General features: G+C 36.5%; 1 protein-coding gene across 1 annotated transcript in view; it reads left to right on the top strand.

Moving 5' to 3' along the window:
- The window catches only part of MAGI2 (membrane associated guanylate kinase, WW and PDZ domain containing 2), a 1,351,041-nt gene that overhangs the window by 1,137,304 nt on the left and 195,790 nt on the right, over positions 1-17,947 (top strand). The window lies entirely within an intron of this gene.

Here is a 17,947-nt window from a genome sequence, read left to right as displayed (position 1 = left end):
TTATATTCCAAAAGTTCATTAATATTATCAGTTGTAGAGATCTCAAACTGGTTTCCCATTGACTTAATTAAGAAATCTGGTTCTTCCAATCGAGTCAATGCTCTGCACTGTGCTTAGGATTCTAGCTAGCAGGTGGAAGCTGGTTCAACCCAGTCCAAGTTCAAATATAGTCTTCATAATCCCCATCAGGACATTTGGGAACTGGTTGTCGCAGAAAAATCTTTTTCGAGTCATGAATTGGGATGCTTAGGAAACTTCTTCCACTACAAAGGTACTCCTCCAGCAATAATTACTCATGGTGCCTTCCATGACCTGGGCAGGAAGTCACGGAACAGGGTTAGGGCTGAAGTTCTAAGCTGGGTGTTCTAGGTGAACTATGGAAATCGAAGCAGTGAGGAGGGTGGTAGGAACTCTGAGCCCTGGGGGTTTCCTCCCTTCTACCTTCTGGGGAAGGGAATGGGGCTAAGAGGAAGGCCCCTCCTTCATTCCTCTGCTACTTTGCTCTTAACTATCAGTGACACTAGGGAGAGAAAGGAGGGAAGGGCCACAGATTGGAAAGATACTTGAAAACAGAGTATAAAGGAAAAGGCTCAGGCTAAGTCCTGGTTTTCTGCTTACCGGTTCTGGGACTTGGGACACTTAAAGTCCAGGAGCCTCAGAAGCCTCGGCTGTTATATTGGGATGATAATACTCCCTAACGTGGGGGTCATGGTTCTTCATATCGAATGGCCCACCATCGGTGTTCATGAAATGTGTGTTGAGAGTAAAGGAACGCTGAAGCTACAGCAAGGGTGGGGCAGAAGGAGCAGCTCTTCAAGGAACTCATGCATGAAGAACACAGTGTGGCCAACATATGTGATTGTCTATTCAGAGCACTAAAAACAGCAGGAGAGCCCTGTTGGTTTGAAATGCAAAGGAAGGCAGTCAAAGCTTGAAAGAAGCACCTTTTATGATTTATTTGGCACTCACTGCAGGTGTTTCCACTTCAAGGAAGTATTTACATTATTGATTCCTTGTGTGAAAATGGACACCAAATACTAGGCATTTTTTGAGCAACACTGTACAAAGTATTATGTTCGTATATTAAAAAGGGAAATTATGATAGCAGAAGTCTTAAATTTGACCTTCTTAAGGCGTTGTTACAAAATAGCACTTGAATCTTTACAATTAAATATTGACAGTGTGTTTTAATTTCTCCCATTGCTTGTGTAAGATTAAAACAAATATCCTTAATTAAAACCATATCTTCATAGCATGCAATTGAAAAGCAAATCTTTGTAACAGGTTCTTGATATTAAAAGGTATACTGAAAATTACTGTGCAGTATAGCCACTCTCTGATTCATAGAAACGAGTTTGTATACACATCCTATATAATGACTTTTTTAAAAAAGGCATGGCATATGGGGCGCCTGGGTGGCTAAGTGGTTGGGCGTCTGCCTTCGGCTCAGGTCGTGATCCCAGGGTCTTGGGATCGAGCCCCGTGTCGGGCTCCCTGCTCAGCGGGAGCCTGCTTCTCCCTCTGCCCTCTGCTCATGCTCTCTCTCTCAAATAAATAAATAAAATCTTTAAAAAATTTTTTAAAAATAAAAGGCATGGCAGAGCAGGAAAAAGTATTTTGAAATCACCTCTGTATATATAAACGCCCGCTATCAGCTAGACCACCCTATTCTTGCTCTTTTTTTCCCCCCTCTATTTTTCCCACCTCTCCTTTAATCCTCCAGGATGTTACATTTTGTTTGCATTTTGCTTGTGTTTGGGGGTAAGGAATTGGTTTTTATTTTGTGGCTAGTGTAGACCTGCAGAATGTAGGACCCTGTAATAAAGTACTTCTAGTCAAAAACCTCTTGTGTTTCCCCAGATTCCCACAATTTGCACTCATCTCTCTGAAATTATAAGGAACTAATACCATGTTTTTGTGATGAAATTTTTCGTAATTGTTTTGGCTTTTATAGATTCTTTCCATTTTCATATAAATTTTGGAGTCATCTTTTGCTTTTTCTTATTATAGGCTACTCAAAATTGCTCACAGCCTCATTCAGATACGTCCAGACCTTCAAGAGCAGAGTCATAGGCCTGGGTCCTTCTATCAGAATTGTGGTTCTTGTTTGTTTTAATTATTTACTAGGATTTTTAATTTTTAAAGCAATACTATACATGGTTTAATTTTTTTAAACAGTGTCAGAAGGTATTCAATGGAAAAATAATTCTCTTTCCTGTCCCAGACTTTCAGTCCTTTTTTCAGAGGCAAACATGTTTTTTGAATATATACTCCCAGAAATATTGTGGTCTTAACTAGCACATGCATGAATATACGTAGTATGTTTACTATAAATGATATGATATTATACATACATATGTCTTACTCTAAATATCTTGGTTATTAGGGTATATTTCATTTTTAACACACACCATTTTGGAGTAATTTACATAACATAAAATTCACCCACTTAAAATTTATACATTAATAAGTTTCACTAAAATGATATTTTTGTGTAACAGTCCCCATAATCCTTAGAACATCCATCATCTCAAGTTCCCTCAGCCCCAGAAAATCACTAATATGCTTTCTGGATAGTTTTGCCTTTCTGGAAATTTTTTATAAATGGAATCATACAGGAGCACCTGGGCGGCACAGTAGGTTAAGCGCTGGACTATTGGCTTCTGCTCAGGTGGTGACCTCATCATGGTCGTGAGATCAACTCTGCATTGGGCTCCGTGCTCAACTCGGAGTCTGCTTGAGATTCTCTCTCTCCCTCTGCCCCTCCCACTTGTGCTCTCTCTCTCTGAAAGAAATAAATCTTTAACTAAGTCAGTCAATCAATCGATCAATCAATGGAATCATACAATATATAGTCTTTTACATAACAGAATGCTCCTGTGATTCACCCATGCTGGTGCATGTGTGAGTAGTTTATTTCTTTTTATCACTGAGTAGTTAGTATTCCATTGTATGGATCTACCACTTTTTAAAATCCATTCACAAATGGATGGACATTAGCGTTGTTTTCAGGTTTTGACATTCATAAATAATGTTGCTGTGAACACTCGGATGTAAATGTTTGTATGTGCGTATGTTTTCATTTTTCTTGATGAGATACCTAGGAGTGATACTGCTGGGTTATATGACAAATATATATATAAATTGTTAAGAAATTGCCAGAATGTTTTCCAAAATGACTATACCATTTTACATTCCCCACTAGTAATGTATGAGGTTTCCAGTTTCTGCCCATTGTTGCCCTTAGTTGGTATAGTCAGTCTTTTTGATTACAGTCATTCTAGTGTCTGTATAATGATACCTTTTTTGTAATTTCAATTTACATTTCTCAATTTTTTATGTGTTTACAACATTCTGATGTGTTTATTAGCATTTGTATATCTTCTTTGATGGCATGACTACTCAATATTTTGCCCATCTGAATATTTATTGGGCTATTTATCTTCTTATTACACTGTATAAGTTCTTTATGTATTCTGATTACATGCCTTTCATAAGATATATGGTTTGCAAATATTTTCTCCCGTCTGTGGCTTGTCTTTTCATTTTCTTAATGGTTCCTTTTGAAGCACGGAAGATTTTAATTTTGATGAAGTCCAATTTATCAGTGTTTTCTTATGTGGATTATTATTTTGGTGTTTTATCTATGAAATCTCTGCCTGACCCGAGGTCACAGACTTTTTCTTGCTTTCTTTTAGAAGTTGTATAATTTTAGCTCCTGCATTTAGATCTATATTTTAAGGTCTGTGGATAGTGTGAGGTAAGGGTCTAATGCATTTTGTTGTATATGGAATTTAATTGTTCTAGAACCATTTAGTGAAAAAAAACTATCCTTTCCTCTTGGATTGCCTTGTGGCACTCCAATATTTTTTTAACTAGCATGAATGTGAGGGTTTATTTCTAGACTCTATTCTGTTCCAGTGATCTATATGTTTATCCTTATGATAATGCCATACTTTTTAGATTACTTTAGCTTTATATCAAGTCTTGAAATCAGGTAGTGTGAATCCTCTAACTTTTGTCTCCTTTTTCACAGTTATCTTGGCTATTCTAGATTCTTTCCACTTTCATATAAATTTTGGGATCATCCTTTTTATTTTACTTATCTTAAATAAAAGGACTGTGGAGATTATGGTGTTGCTCCAAATATGTAGAACAATTTGTGAAGAATTTCCAAGCTAACACTGAATCTCTTGATTCATAAATATGGTATATATCTTCATTTATTTAATCTCCTTTAATTCCTTTCAGCAGTGGTTTGTAGTTTTCGATGCACAGATCTAATACGTCTTCTGTTACACTTATTCCTAGCTATTTTATTGTTTTTGACATTATTGGGAATGGAATTATTTTCTTAATGTCATTTTCAGATTGTCATTTGCTAATGCATAGAAATACATTTGATTTTGTTTTGGATCTCATACATTGCAATCCTGTTATACTCACTTCTGGGTTTTTTTATAAATTTCATAAGACTGTCTACATAGATTATTATGTTGTCTGATGGTACAGTTTTATTTCCTCTCTTCCAATTTGTATGCCTTTGATTTCTTTACCTTGCCTTATAACACTAGCTAGAAGGGCGCCTGGGTGGCTCAGTTGGTTAAGCGACTGCCTTCGGCTCAGGTCATGATCCTGGAGTCCCGGGATCAAGTCCCGCATCGGGCTCCCTGCTCGGCAGGGAGTCTGCTTCTCCCTCTGACCCTCCTCCCTCTCATGCTGTCTCTCATTCTCTCTGTCTCAAATAAATAAATAAAATCTTTAAAAAAAAAAAAAACACTAGCTAGAAACTCAACTATGATGTTTCATGGAGGTGATTATGAGCAGACATCCTTGACTCATTGTCAGTTTCAGGGGGAAAGCATTAATCTTTCACCATTAAGTATGATTTTAGGTGTAGGCTTTTTATATGCCCTTTATTGGGTTGAGAAAGTTCCCATCGATTCTTAGTTTGTTCAGAATTTTAATAATCAATGTATCTTGGCTTTGAACAAAAGTTTGTGTTTTTTTTTTTTTTTCCTGAAACTATTGAGATGATCATGTGGTTGTTTTTTTGTTTTGTTTTGTTTTGTTTTTTTTACCTTTTATTAATACAGTGTTGGGAAGCCTGGGTGGCTCAGTCAGTTAAGTGTCTGCCTTCGGCTCAGGTCATGATCCCAGGGTCCTGGGATGTAGTCCCGAGTTAGGCTCCTTGCTCAGCAGGGAACCTGCCTCTCCCTCTGCCTGCTGCCCCCCACCTGCTTGTGTCTCTCTCTCTCTCTCTTTCTGACAAATGAATAAATAAAATCTTAAAAAAAAATACAGTGTTATACATTACATAATTTTTAAAATTTTTTACAGGGAAGGGGCATAGGAAGAGGGAGAGAGAGAGAGAGAATCTTCAAGCAGATTCCATGCTGAGTGTGGAGCCCATGCAGGGCTCAATCTCACCACGCTGAGATCATGAGCCGAAATCAAGAGTTGACACCTAACTGACTGAGCCACCCAGGCGCCCCTACATGATTTTTAGATGTTGAACTAATTTTTGCATTCTGATACAACCCCATTTGTGTATAATTCTTTTTGTATGTTGCAGGCTTTTTTGTTTATATTTTATTAAGAATTTTTGAACCTACTTGGGGAGAGATTTTCTTTAGTTTTCTTTTCACGTGATGTCATTGTCTGGCTTTTGTGTCAGGATAATCTTGGCCTTATAACATAAGTTGCAAAGTGTTCCTTCTCTTTTTTCTGAAAGAGTTTGTATGGGGCGGATATTAATTCTTCCATAAAAGCTTGATAGAATTCACCAGTGAAGCCATCTGGGCTGGGTTTTTATCTGTAGAAAGATTTTTGTTCACTAATTAAATTCATTTTCTTGATTTAGGCCTATTCCAATTTTCCAATCTTCTTCAATCAGTTTTTGGTAATTTATTTATTTCTATGAATTTTTACAGTTCATCTAAGTTGTCAAATTTGTTAAGATAAAGTTTTTAACAAAATTTCATAAAATTGTTTCCTAAGAGCCAGCTTTTAGATTCATTGTTTTTCTATTTTCTATTTCAATGTGTTCCACTCTGATCTACTTGCTTCGTGATTGGTTTACTTTGCCTTTCTGTCTTCAAGCTTAGATTAATGATTCTACTCCTCTCTTTCTAATAAAAGCATTAAAGCTATAAATTTCACTGTAAGCACTTCTTTAGCTTAATTTCATAAATTTTGATATGCTGTTTTCTTTTTCATCCAGTTCAAGGTATTTTTTTTATTTCCCTTATGATTTGTTTTTTGACGCATAGGTTACTTAGAAATGTGTTATTTTTCAAACATTTAGGATTTCCCAATTCTTTCCTGTGAATTTCTAATAATTTTTCCTTGGAGAAAAATATGTTTTGTATTATTTCAGTCCTTTTCAATGTGTTGAGACTTGTATCATGGCCTAGTTCCTTGCTTTTTTTAACTTAGAAATTTATCTTAGAGCAGTTAACATATTAGTTCAAAAATATATCTCATTTTTTTTTAATTTTTATTTATTTATTTGACAGAGAGAAAGACAGCGAGGGAGGGAACACAAGCAGGGGGAGTGGGAGAGGGAGAAGCAGGCTCCCGGCTGAGCAGGGAGCCTGATGTGGGGCCCGATCCCAGGACCCTAGGACCATGACCTGAGCCGAAAGCAGACATTTAATGACTGAGCCACCCAGGCGCCCCTATCTCATTATTTTTAATAGCATATTTAATTGGATACCCAATAATGGGTATTTTGGTTACTTTTAGTCTTTTTCTATTGTAAAAAAAACTCGTGTGTCTTTGCACATCTATCTCTGCACAAGAGAGTAGATTTATTCTTTCTTTCAACAAATATTTCTTGAATGTCTAATATGTACTGGGCACTTTTTTGGCACTGGAGATAAAGCAAAAAACAAAACCAACCACATTCTTTTACTCATGGAGTTAACATTCCATTGGAGGGAGACAAGTGAAAACTAAATGCCACATAAATATGCTTTTTGTTTACTTATTGTGTATCTCCTATCTCCCTAGAGTTTTATTCCTAAATATTAATTTTATAACCAGTTACTTTACTAAGTTATCTTAACTGTTTCTCATATATCTTTCAGTTCATTTCATGAGATTTGGAAGCATACAGTCCACGACCTACAAATAGCAATCATTTTGCTTTCTCCTTTCCTATTTGCATACCTCTGATTTGTCTTATTTAATACATTTGACTGTTACTTCATGAATACTGTTGATTAATAGTGGGAATTATGGAAATTTCTATCTTATTCCTGGCTTGAATGGAAGCTGTCTCATTTTACACAGTTAACACAATGCTGGCTTTTTATTTGAGATGAATATTTACCAGGTTAAGGAAATACCCCTCAATTCCCATTTCATTAAGAATCTTTTATCAAAAATGGATGGTGAATTTCATCAAAAACGACAAAAGGCAATTACAGAGATGATCAGTATTCTCCCCTTTGATTTAACACTTGATGAATTGAATTAAGAGATGTATTAGTATTGAACTATTATAGTAGTAGTAAATATAATAGTAGTAAACTATTATATTTATAATGTGCTGCTAGATTCTATTTCTTTATACATAACTTTGCACCAATATTCATATATGAGATTGGTCTGAAGTTTTCTTTTTTGGGTTTTGTTTTGTTTTGTTTTGGCTTGTTCTTTACTGTTAAAGTTTGCTATCAAAATGATGCTGGTGTCATAAAAGCAATCAATAACTGTACTTCTCTCTCCTCTAAAACAATTTAAGTAACATTGATTTTATCTATTTTTTGAAGATATAATACACCTTTGAAATGATCAGGTTCCAGGGGGTTGGCTATGTGTTTGGTCTGGTTTGGTGAAGGAGAATGATACCTTTTACAACTTTCTCAAATTCTTCCATAGTAATTAATCTTAGAGTTTCTATCTTGGCTAGACTCAGTTTTTATCATTTATATTATCCTACAAATTTGTCTCTTTTATTCATTTTTTTTAAATGTGTTTAAATGGAATTGAATCGGGTATTTTCTAATTTTGTCTTCTATTGGCCACATTACCTAAGAGTATTTCAATTATTCTCATTTCTTGTTGGTGTTATTTTCTTGATGAGTTTGGCTAACACTTTTTCTATATTAATGGCTCAAGAAACATATAGTTTATGTATAAATAATTTGTTGTCTGATGCTCAACCTAGTAGTTATAGGGAATCATTATACTTTCTACCCAAGGAAGCTGTTATTTGATGTATGGAATAAAGGAACTCCAGAGTGATTACTATAATCAATCCTTGTCATGTATTGTCCTCTTATTTATATTAAAATGCACAAAGTCCCCTACTTAATTTGTGAACCTCCCATAAGTTGCACCCAATCAGTATTTGAAAAATTTCCTTCCTATCTCTGGAAAACATGATCCCAAAGGTTTTCACTAGATCAGAATATTCTCTTCATATGCTGATAATGTAATAATTAACTAGTGTCAGTAATATACATCTTTTCTTTCTTTTACATCCAAGCAGAATTCAGAATATTTGAGAGGCAGCATATACTATATCAGAGCTGTGTTTGAGGGCAAAGCATAAAAATTAGGGACATAATTGTGTCTATGTAGAGAATTCTTCCTTTAAATTTTCAAAAACCGTATTATCAGACAAAAACATTCTATCTCAAGTTTTAAACTGCACAGAGAAAATAGTAAAAGCACAACTGTAAGAAGAACTGATATTTTTAATGTTGCTAACATTTTTTCCTTTTTTTGTTGTTTGAAATAGTTTTTTTCTCCTATCTGATTTTTTTTTTGTTTTTTTTGTTTTTGTTTTTTTATTATGTTATGTTAGTCACCATTCAGTACTTCATTAGTTTTTGATGTAGTGTTCCATGATTCATTGTTCGTGTGTAACTGTGGAAAGAGCCGAGGTGCCCTTCAACAGATGAATGGATAAAGAAGATGTCGTCCATATATACAATGGAATATTACTCAGCTAACATTTTTTTCTAAATTTTTTTTGTTTATGAAGTTTCAAATTCACATGAAGTTGTGACTATAGTACGCAGAACACCATATACCATTTACCCACATTGCTGGTAACATTTTGCCCCATTTGCTTAATAACGTGTGTTTGTGTGTGTGTGTGTTTCTGGACCACTTAAGACTAAGTTGTGTATGTCATAGCTTTTTATACCAAATATTCTAATATTCATGTCACTACTTATTTGGAGAAACGTATAAGCAGCTAGTTAGTTAAAGTTATAAAAGATACGATTTTTAAACTACCATTACCACCACCACCACCATAACAAAAGACTTTAGAAATTACTAAAAGAGCGTCAATACTCACCAGTAATAAGGATATGTTACAGGACTCTTTTTGGAAGAGAAAAGGCATGGGTTATTTGAGAAGAGTGCTATCCAGAGAGATAAAGCAAAAATCAAAGTGGATATCCCACAGTCAATGTTATGTAATCCAACTCTCCACTTGATGTCAGCAGAAAAGAGCGTGTACGACACAGCAAACCAAGTAATAGATCCACACCATGAGGCGAGAACAACCATGGCATGCTGGCTGCTGTATTAACAAATATGTCCTGAGGTTCCAAATAAAAATCTATTTCTCATTCATATGATTTCCAATGCATGTTTTCCTGGATAGCAGATTTCCTGGGCAACTCTTCTACACACAGTGGTTCAGGGAACTAGGCTTCTTCCCTCTGGTGGATCTCCATGCCCTAAGGCCTTGAAGTCCCCCACTGGGTTCTCTCTAACCAGCTGATATACATCACTTCCTCCAATATTCCATTGACCAGAACCCAGCTCTAGATCCCATTAACCATAAAAGGCTAGGAAATATGGTATCCCCGTATGCCCAGAAATAAGGGACTGGTTTGGGGTTACGCATGAAGTAGCCATTCTGCTTTTGATATTTCTTGTATGCTCTCTGCACCTTGACCTGCATATCAGGGACATATAACTACGAATTATGTGAAACAGAGATGAAATACTTTTTGTAACATGATAGTGTAATATGAGTCATTGTAGGCTTTTGAGGTACACTCAAGCCAGTGGTGTATGTTTTTAAATTCACAAGTTCTCTTCACATTTTCTTTCTCAACCCAACTTTCATGGATAAAGAAACTTAGACCCAAGGTTCAGTAATTGGCCCAAGTTTATTGAATGTGTATCTAGGCAGGGAGATGGACAACTTATGTCCTCAAATATAAGAAGTGTGGCTAATTATCAGTGAAAAGGATGGAAAATGCCATGGATCTCACGAGATGTACACCAAACAGGGAAATTATTGCACAGATGATCCATAGGGTGAGAGAGATGCTAGGAATACTTGTAGAGTTGTTATATTGCTTAGAAGTAGCAGAAACAGAACTCAAATCTCTATCTTCTGACTCTAATATTAGAATTCCCCAATTTTATGCAAAGGAAGTTTTGATGGGTTTTGCTTGGATATGTAGGGTTTATTCATCCATGTGTTTATTCACTTCCTAAGTATTTGTTGAGGACCTACTGTGTGCTCAGCTCTGGTTTATGTGCTGGAAATATGTCAGTAGTCAGAACAAAGTTCCTGCCTCAAGAAGCTTACCTCCTAGGGGGAAATTAGGTAATAAACAAAGAAATACGTGTTAGAGATAAGAATGAAGAAAAACTGAGAAACAGGGTAAAGGAAAGGAGTATGATGAGCAAAGGAGACCATTCTCTTTTAGAAAGAGTAGTCAGGGAAAGTCATCTGTGAGAAGATGAGTGATGGAGCTAGCCGCATGGATGTCCAGGGACAAGCATCTCAAGCAGGGGGAAGGCCCTGAGGCAAGACTGTGCTTGATGTAGACAAGCAACAAGAAGGAAGCTCGTGGGGCTGAGACAGAGCGGGGAAGAGATGGAATGGCAGATGAGGTCAGAGAGATGAGGTTAAGCGTCTGCCTTCGGCTCAGGTCATGGTCTCGAGGTCCTGGGATTGAGTCCCACATGGGGCTCCCTGCTCAGCTTCTCCCTCTCCCTCTGCTGCTGCTCTCTTTCTCTCTGTCAAATAAATAAATAAAATCTTTAAAGAAAAGGAAAGAAACTGTCAGTAGGCAAGGATGGAAACAGGCTTACTTATCTTACTTTCTACCAGTGAACTCATGTCAGATCAACTTCTTATCACCAAAAGAACTAACATCCCTATTTGTTCTCATGTCTAAGTTAGTGAAATGTTGTCCTGTGGTAGGTTCCAAAAGGAGGAGCTATTATACGTAATATTTTAGACCTCATTCCAGGGCTTATAGGGGGAGGAGAGGAAGCCATCCATTATATCCAAGAGATTCTTGGAGACAAGTGACTTCTTCAGGTCTTTATCATAAAGTTTATGTACCATAAAAATAAAAATCTTAAAACTGCAGACTCTCCTTAACCCAGAAGGTACCTCACTCCACCCCAACCCGCACCACACACATCAGTTAAATAGTTGCGTTAATGTATCAGTTTCTTTTTTAACTGAAAGATGTATCTGTTAGCCATTTCTAAATGTAAGTGGAAGAGTGGACAGAAGTGTCTTTTAGATGGTAAATCCAGTCTGCACGTGATAAGATATAACTGTTAATTATTGATTTCGTATTTACTTTTTATTTACCCCATTTACTAATTTGAGGACACTTAAGTGCAAAACAAAAAAGGGCATGTTAAGACTTACACTCCCATAGTCCTCAATATAATTGTAAATAATTGCTGTAAGTGGATATATACAGAAATGCCAATTAAGAGAAACTGCTGATTCTTTAAATGCTAGCCAATTGCCCTCAAAAGCAAGGACTGTGTCTTATTTGTCATTTTTCCTCAGAGCTTGGCATGTACACTTGTTATATTATTTTATTGTTATAACATTAAGAAGAGAAGGATAGTGACAAAACAAAAATCAGGAAGATGCACATGTGAGTCACATAACGCAGCTGAGTGTACAAAAATGGACAAAACTATTTTTCTACTGATTTTTTTCTGTCTGGGCTTTTAAAGTAACCTTGGCATCTCTCCTTTCACTTTGGTCATGTACCAAATTTTGCCTAACTTGTCTCTCTTCTTCTTCTCTATTTATTTCACAAATGTCCCAGGTGCTGTTCTAAATACAGGGATATCCAGTGAACAAAATAAATCCTTGTTCTTGTGGAGCTTACTTTAAATGTAATGGGTAATAATAGATTGATCCTGTAAATTAATCCATCAACTGTGCCAGTTATTTGACTGTAATACCTGCCATACAATGTCTTCACTCACAAAAAACATACAGGCTTACTGGCATGAGATGATGAATGACTCATTTAACTAGAATCAGCATACAGTATGATGTGAGCTCCTAATTCACATGGCTAGTTTGAGTGTGTCGCTTAGGTCCTCTGGCCACCAGCTCCCCATTTGCAGATTGAAAATCACTGTAATGTTCATACCTCTCAAAAACTCTATACAGTTCTCAATGTTCCTGAATCATGGGCTTATTTGCATTCATTACATTATATACATTCATTAGTTGGGGGCCCCAGGAGTAAGGAGTTGTAAAGAATACTTTGCTTTTCATGTATTAACCTGTAAACATATTCCCTGCACCCTTCTAATCCACAGTGGTAATTTCCTTGAGCTCACAGCCCAGAAGTTTACTAACCTGATACAAATTTGACAGTAGCAAAATCAAGAGATTTCAGAGGGAAGAAGGAAAAAGCAATAATGATTATTAGCCAACAATTCTGAGGTGACAAGAAGTAGTCCCCCCCAAAAAACAAAACCACATTCCTCACTATCTGCCACTATGGTGTAATAAATTATATTTAGGAAATCATGCCAGTCATATAGAAAATGTGCCCTCAGCTTGCCAATTGCTTATGCATAAAAGCAGAAAGTTAAATGTACTGAGTGCAGTTAAAGTTATGTGCAAGAGAATTCCAGATAGTAAACTTAGAAAATCTTGCCACAAAAACTATTGAATCACAGCACCTACATGTAGGCTCTTACTTGTGAAATAAATGAATAAAATCATCTACAGCATTATCTTGCTATAAAATACAAAGTCATGTTCATTTTTTCATATTGCAGAATATGAAACTGTAGACTTATAATGAATATAAATTCTACCAAAAGTGCAAATGAAAATAATTGCAGTTATTATACCATATTAATGAAAGTTATGCTAATTGCCCTAAAATTTAAAGAAAATGTATTGTTTTGCCTCTCCTCCTAATTAATGTTATTTCACAATGGTACATTTATGGAGAATTTTGTAATGCATTAGATAAATCAGTTTTACATTTACATTTCCAGGAGAGTGTGTTTTAATGAACATTATAATGTATTTCAGTTCAGAAACAGTTTTATGTTACAAAGCATCTTCTACGGGCAGATTGGAAAAAGTTGTACCAAAGTGACACTTTCACTTAAAATTTGGAATAAAATTTAGTGAGGGAAGCATAGATGAATCCATTTCAGTTAAACGGCTCTAAATTTGAGATGAATGTTACATTATGGCTATGTATTTTTTTCTGATATTAAAAAAACTACCTAAACTACATATGCCAGCAGTCAAAAATGAGTTTGGGGGCCTGCTAAATCCCACATAGAAGACCCTGCCATTTGATGTGTAAGTCCCAGCTCCTGTATAAAAGTAAATGGAAATGAAATGAAACCATTATACCACTAAATACACTCATTAGATCCACATTAGGTGAAGCTAATCTAATATCCTTCATCTTAAGTGCTTATAGATAAGTTCCCCTACCACATCCCTTAGAAACAAGCTCGTAGGGGCGCCTGGGTGGCTCAGTCGGTTAGGCGTCTGCCTTTGGCTCAGGTCATGATCTTGGGATGCTGGGATCGAGCCCCGTGTTGGGCTCCCTGCTCAGCGGGGAGTCTGCTTCTCCCTTTCCCTCTGTTCCTCTCCCTGCTCAGTGCTCTCTGTCTCAATAAATAAATAAATAAATAAATAAATAAATAAATAAATAAATAAAACAAAAAAAAACAAGCTTGTATAGGCCCATCCTTTCTTCTTTCCCTCTGGATTCAAAGAAAGACTTGGTGGGTCCTCTTTTCAGACACCGATTTTACGTTGCTCTGGAAGGAAGCCACTGCCATCCACTCAGGGAACTGCTTCATCAATATTCTCTTTATCATGGGCACTATTATAACTTCCTTTTTCCTTTGGGCACCTAACCCTTAGCCTACAAACTTCCTGGACTTCATCCCATACATTAAGATGGTTTTCTTGATTCTGCATTACCGTCCAGCCATGCTCTTTCACTTTTCTTTGATTCTCAGACAACTTTCTTGAAATATTATCCATGTATGTGCCTATATATATCCCACTTTATTCCATAATTTATTTAAGACCATTATTCTTGGAGGAATAGGCTTTACTTAACATCTGTGCGTTTTTTCTTTTTAACCAGACTTGCATCTCTCAACCTACTGCTATCTGGTTTCTTTTCCCATCATGCTATGGAAAATGCTCTCTCTGATGTTAGCAGACTTCCTATTTGTCAAATGAATACTTCCCATTTCTTCCAGAATGTCTCTTCCCTTTGGTTCCAGGACACCAATTTCTTCTAGTGATCCTACAATTCTCTGTTTCTTCTCAGACTCCTTTAATGAATCCTATTTCTTTGTCCATTTTTAAAAAACTGAAATTTCCCAGATGTGGTTGCTTGTAACTCTTGGTTTATGATTGTAGCTTCACCACCACTACCATGGTCACCCACATGATCTTATCAACTTTTATGGTTTTATTTCTCCTCTTAATACCCTTGTACTTTTCCATGGCCTCTGGAGAACCAAAACCAACTTTTTATCTCTTTTTAATCAACCAAATCCTTCATCATCTGGGCCATAACAGCCTCTTCAACTTCATGTTGCATTCTTCATTCCACAAATATTTGTTGAACATCTACTATGTTTCAGATACTATTTGAAGTTCTATAACACAGCAGTGAACAAAACAGATTTAAAAACCCTACCTTCATGGAACTTATATTCTCCTAGCAACCCACAAGTGTTGTTTTATACTTCATTGCTGTAGCAAATTATTTATTTCTACATGAAAAAAAAGTCCCTTCTCTTTCATGATTTTTGGCAAATTCTTATTCACCCTTGAGAATTCAGGTCAGATGTTACTTCTTCCAGGAAGATTCTCCCAACATTCCACATTTCCCCAAGAAGCCTTGTAAATGCTCTTGTCATTTCTTCAGACCAAAATTTTCTGTTAAGTCATAGCAATGGAGTTGCCATTGTCTCCCTTCAGAATTTATCAAGAGAATCCCCAAGAGACACACTGTACCTTCCAGACTGAAAGATCCATGGCTTTAATAAATTGTAAATGGGCTGCTATTTCACCAGGTGGCCAGTGAATCTCTAATTGATAAGAGTCCATGCAATAATTGTGTGGTGTAGTTGAGAGGACAAACTTGCTCACATGTATTGGGAAAAATTAATAGATTTAATATGCCATTCTGATGTGTTAAAACTCTGCCGTTAGTCTAATTATGATGAAGTTATAAAAATGGATACAAATGCAGCACAATCGCTCTCTTCTTTTAACTTCTATTTGTCCATAAACTAAGGATCATTCTTTTAACAGAAGATGCAAGACCACATGACTTGGACTTCTATACCTTTTAGCATTTAACAAATAGTGTTTAGCTATTTCTCTTATCAGAAGAGCTATTAAATTCATTAGTTTGCTTGCCAATTTTGTTTTTGGAGCTACATACTTTCCAACAATCTACTTTAAAAATATACGATCCTTTTCCCTCCTTTTCTTCTATGTGGATTTTCTCTTCCAACAATGGCCCCCAACTGAAGTCCATCTCATTCTACCCCCTTTCCCCACTCCAGGGGTGTACAGAAATATTTTCAGGTTATATTCTGAAAAAAAAAAAAACCCTCAAGATCAGAGTTTGAAATACAACTCTTTTAAAATGTTATTTGTAAGAACTGCATTGCAGGCTCAAAGGAGGCTTATCAGTCAGTAGCTGGACCACCACCCTGTGATTCCCAACATAATTCAAATGACAGGCTTTCCTCTAAGGACCCTTCGGAGAATTGCTCTGTTTTCAACAAAAGGGAAAATATCAAGTAAGGGAAAGGAGACTTTGTGATACCTTCAGGGGATGGGAAGGAGGGGGTTTCTGTCATCATAAATTAACAAACTTGAAAAAGGCTATTTGAAGACAGTTGCTAGTACCGTACGGTGGAAGAAGTCACCATATTTGTCTAGTAAACCTTTAGTATATATGAAATGTTACCGTGCTTGTCTGATGATTCCATTCGAAACATCAGGAATCTGTTTCTTAGTTTTAATTTTAACTTCAAGAATGCATGACTTTAATTTCTATTTGTTATTAAGGCCATTTTTCTTTATCAGTTGTCATAATGCAGGGGTTCTTACTCGCATTTAGTGCCCGGAGCCAGGAACGCTAAAACATCCTGCTTCGAGGGACAGGCACACACATCCAAAAACTTTCCATCCAAAATTCTAAGTAGTAATGTCTCCACTGAAGAATATTCTGACACCAATGACCAGGGATCTTCTCTGCCCTTGTTGCCTCGGCTCCTTTTCTTTCTGTGCCTGGCAAAGCTTACGGCCTCCTCAGGTAATCTTCTAGCAGCACCTTGCTTCCTCAAGGTGTGGATGAGGACTGCCATCCTCATTACCTATGAGACCAGGTAATCTGGCAACCCGTCTCAGACCTACTGAATCATAATCTGCATTTTAAAAACATAACCAGGTGATTTGTATTCAAGTTAAAGTCTGCATATTCAAAATACAGTTGGTCTCTGGAATGGGTGATCCTGGCCTCATGACAGAATCTCCTAATTTAGTAGAAGAAATTTATGCCAAATTAGCCTCCCCTAAGGCTCCAAAGAAAGTTTACTTCAACAAATGTCTCTAAACTGTAGGAGTATGAAAATTTTCATCTTTTATAAAAATAATGACCTTTGTGAGGCATGTGTCTTAACATACTGAAAACCTGCCCAGGGAAGGCACAGAAAGACAAGGCGAACAAGACTTCTGAGACAGCCAGGCACACGGAAGGAAGGTCATGCTTCTAGGATTTTCACGGAAAACTGTGGCTGCCCAGAATCTGAGCTGGCATCAGAAGAAGGGATCAGAGACATCCCAATTACTCCTCTATCTTTTTTTTTCCTCAGAAGAATGAGTCACCCAAGCTTCCCTTGAAAGTATCAATACTTTTTGATGTTTTTGCATGAGAGCCTAGAATTTAAATTGATTCCTTCAGAAATTTGGGGAATGACTGATTAGGAACAGTAATCAGAGTGATAGATAATGTGAACTTTAGTTCACATATGTAATGTAAGTTATTTATAAATTAATATTTGTTAAAAAGTACTAGCAAAAGAAAGTTTTTAAAAACTTATATTCACCTTTTGTAAAATGCTTAAACAACATAAATTCTCACAGAGAAATAAAACCTTGTTCTACCAGAAGTGATCAGAAATTGTGCTTATCACTCCTGCCCTTTGAAAATATTATATTATGCTAAAAAACTGGCTCTGTATACTACACACAGTTGGACTTTAAATTGTCATTGTTATATCATAAAAGTAACATTATACTTTAACTCCAGAATATCTGAAAGTACTTTAATTCCAAACAGCACTCTGGGGGCGCCCAGGTGGCTGTCAGTTATACATCCAAATCTTGATTTCTGCTCAGGTCATGATCTTAGGGTCATAAGATCAAGCCCTGCATCGGGCTCCATGCTCAGTGGGGAGTCTGCTTGAGATTCTCTCTCTCCCTCTCCCTCTGTCCCCCCCACCCCCCTCTCTAAAATAAATAACTCTTAAAAAAACAAAAAAAACCAAAAAAACAGCACTCTCAAGTTTTGGGGAAAACTCATCTGGTCTACATCATCAGGCATGGTCTAATTAGTCCTGGTGTTATTCCCCTGAGACATACTTGAAGGGGTTCTTTAACTTGGGAAATTAA

The sequence above is a fragment of the Neomonachus schauinslandi genome, chromosome 12 (genome assembly GCF_002201575.2).
Source record: "Neomonachus schauinslandi chromosome 12, ASM220157v2, whole genome shotgun sequence".
Classification (NCBI taxonomy): Eukaryota; Metazoa; Chordata; class Mammalia; order Carnivora; family Phocidae; genus Neomonachus; species Neomonachus schauinslandi.
This window is presented reverse-complemented; position numbering and strand designations above follow the sequence as displayed.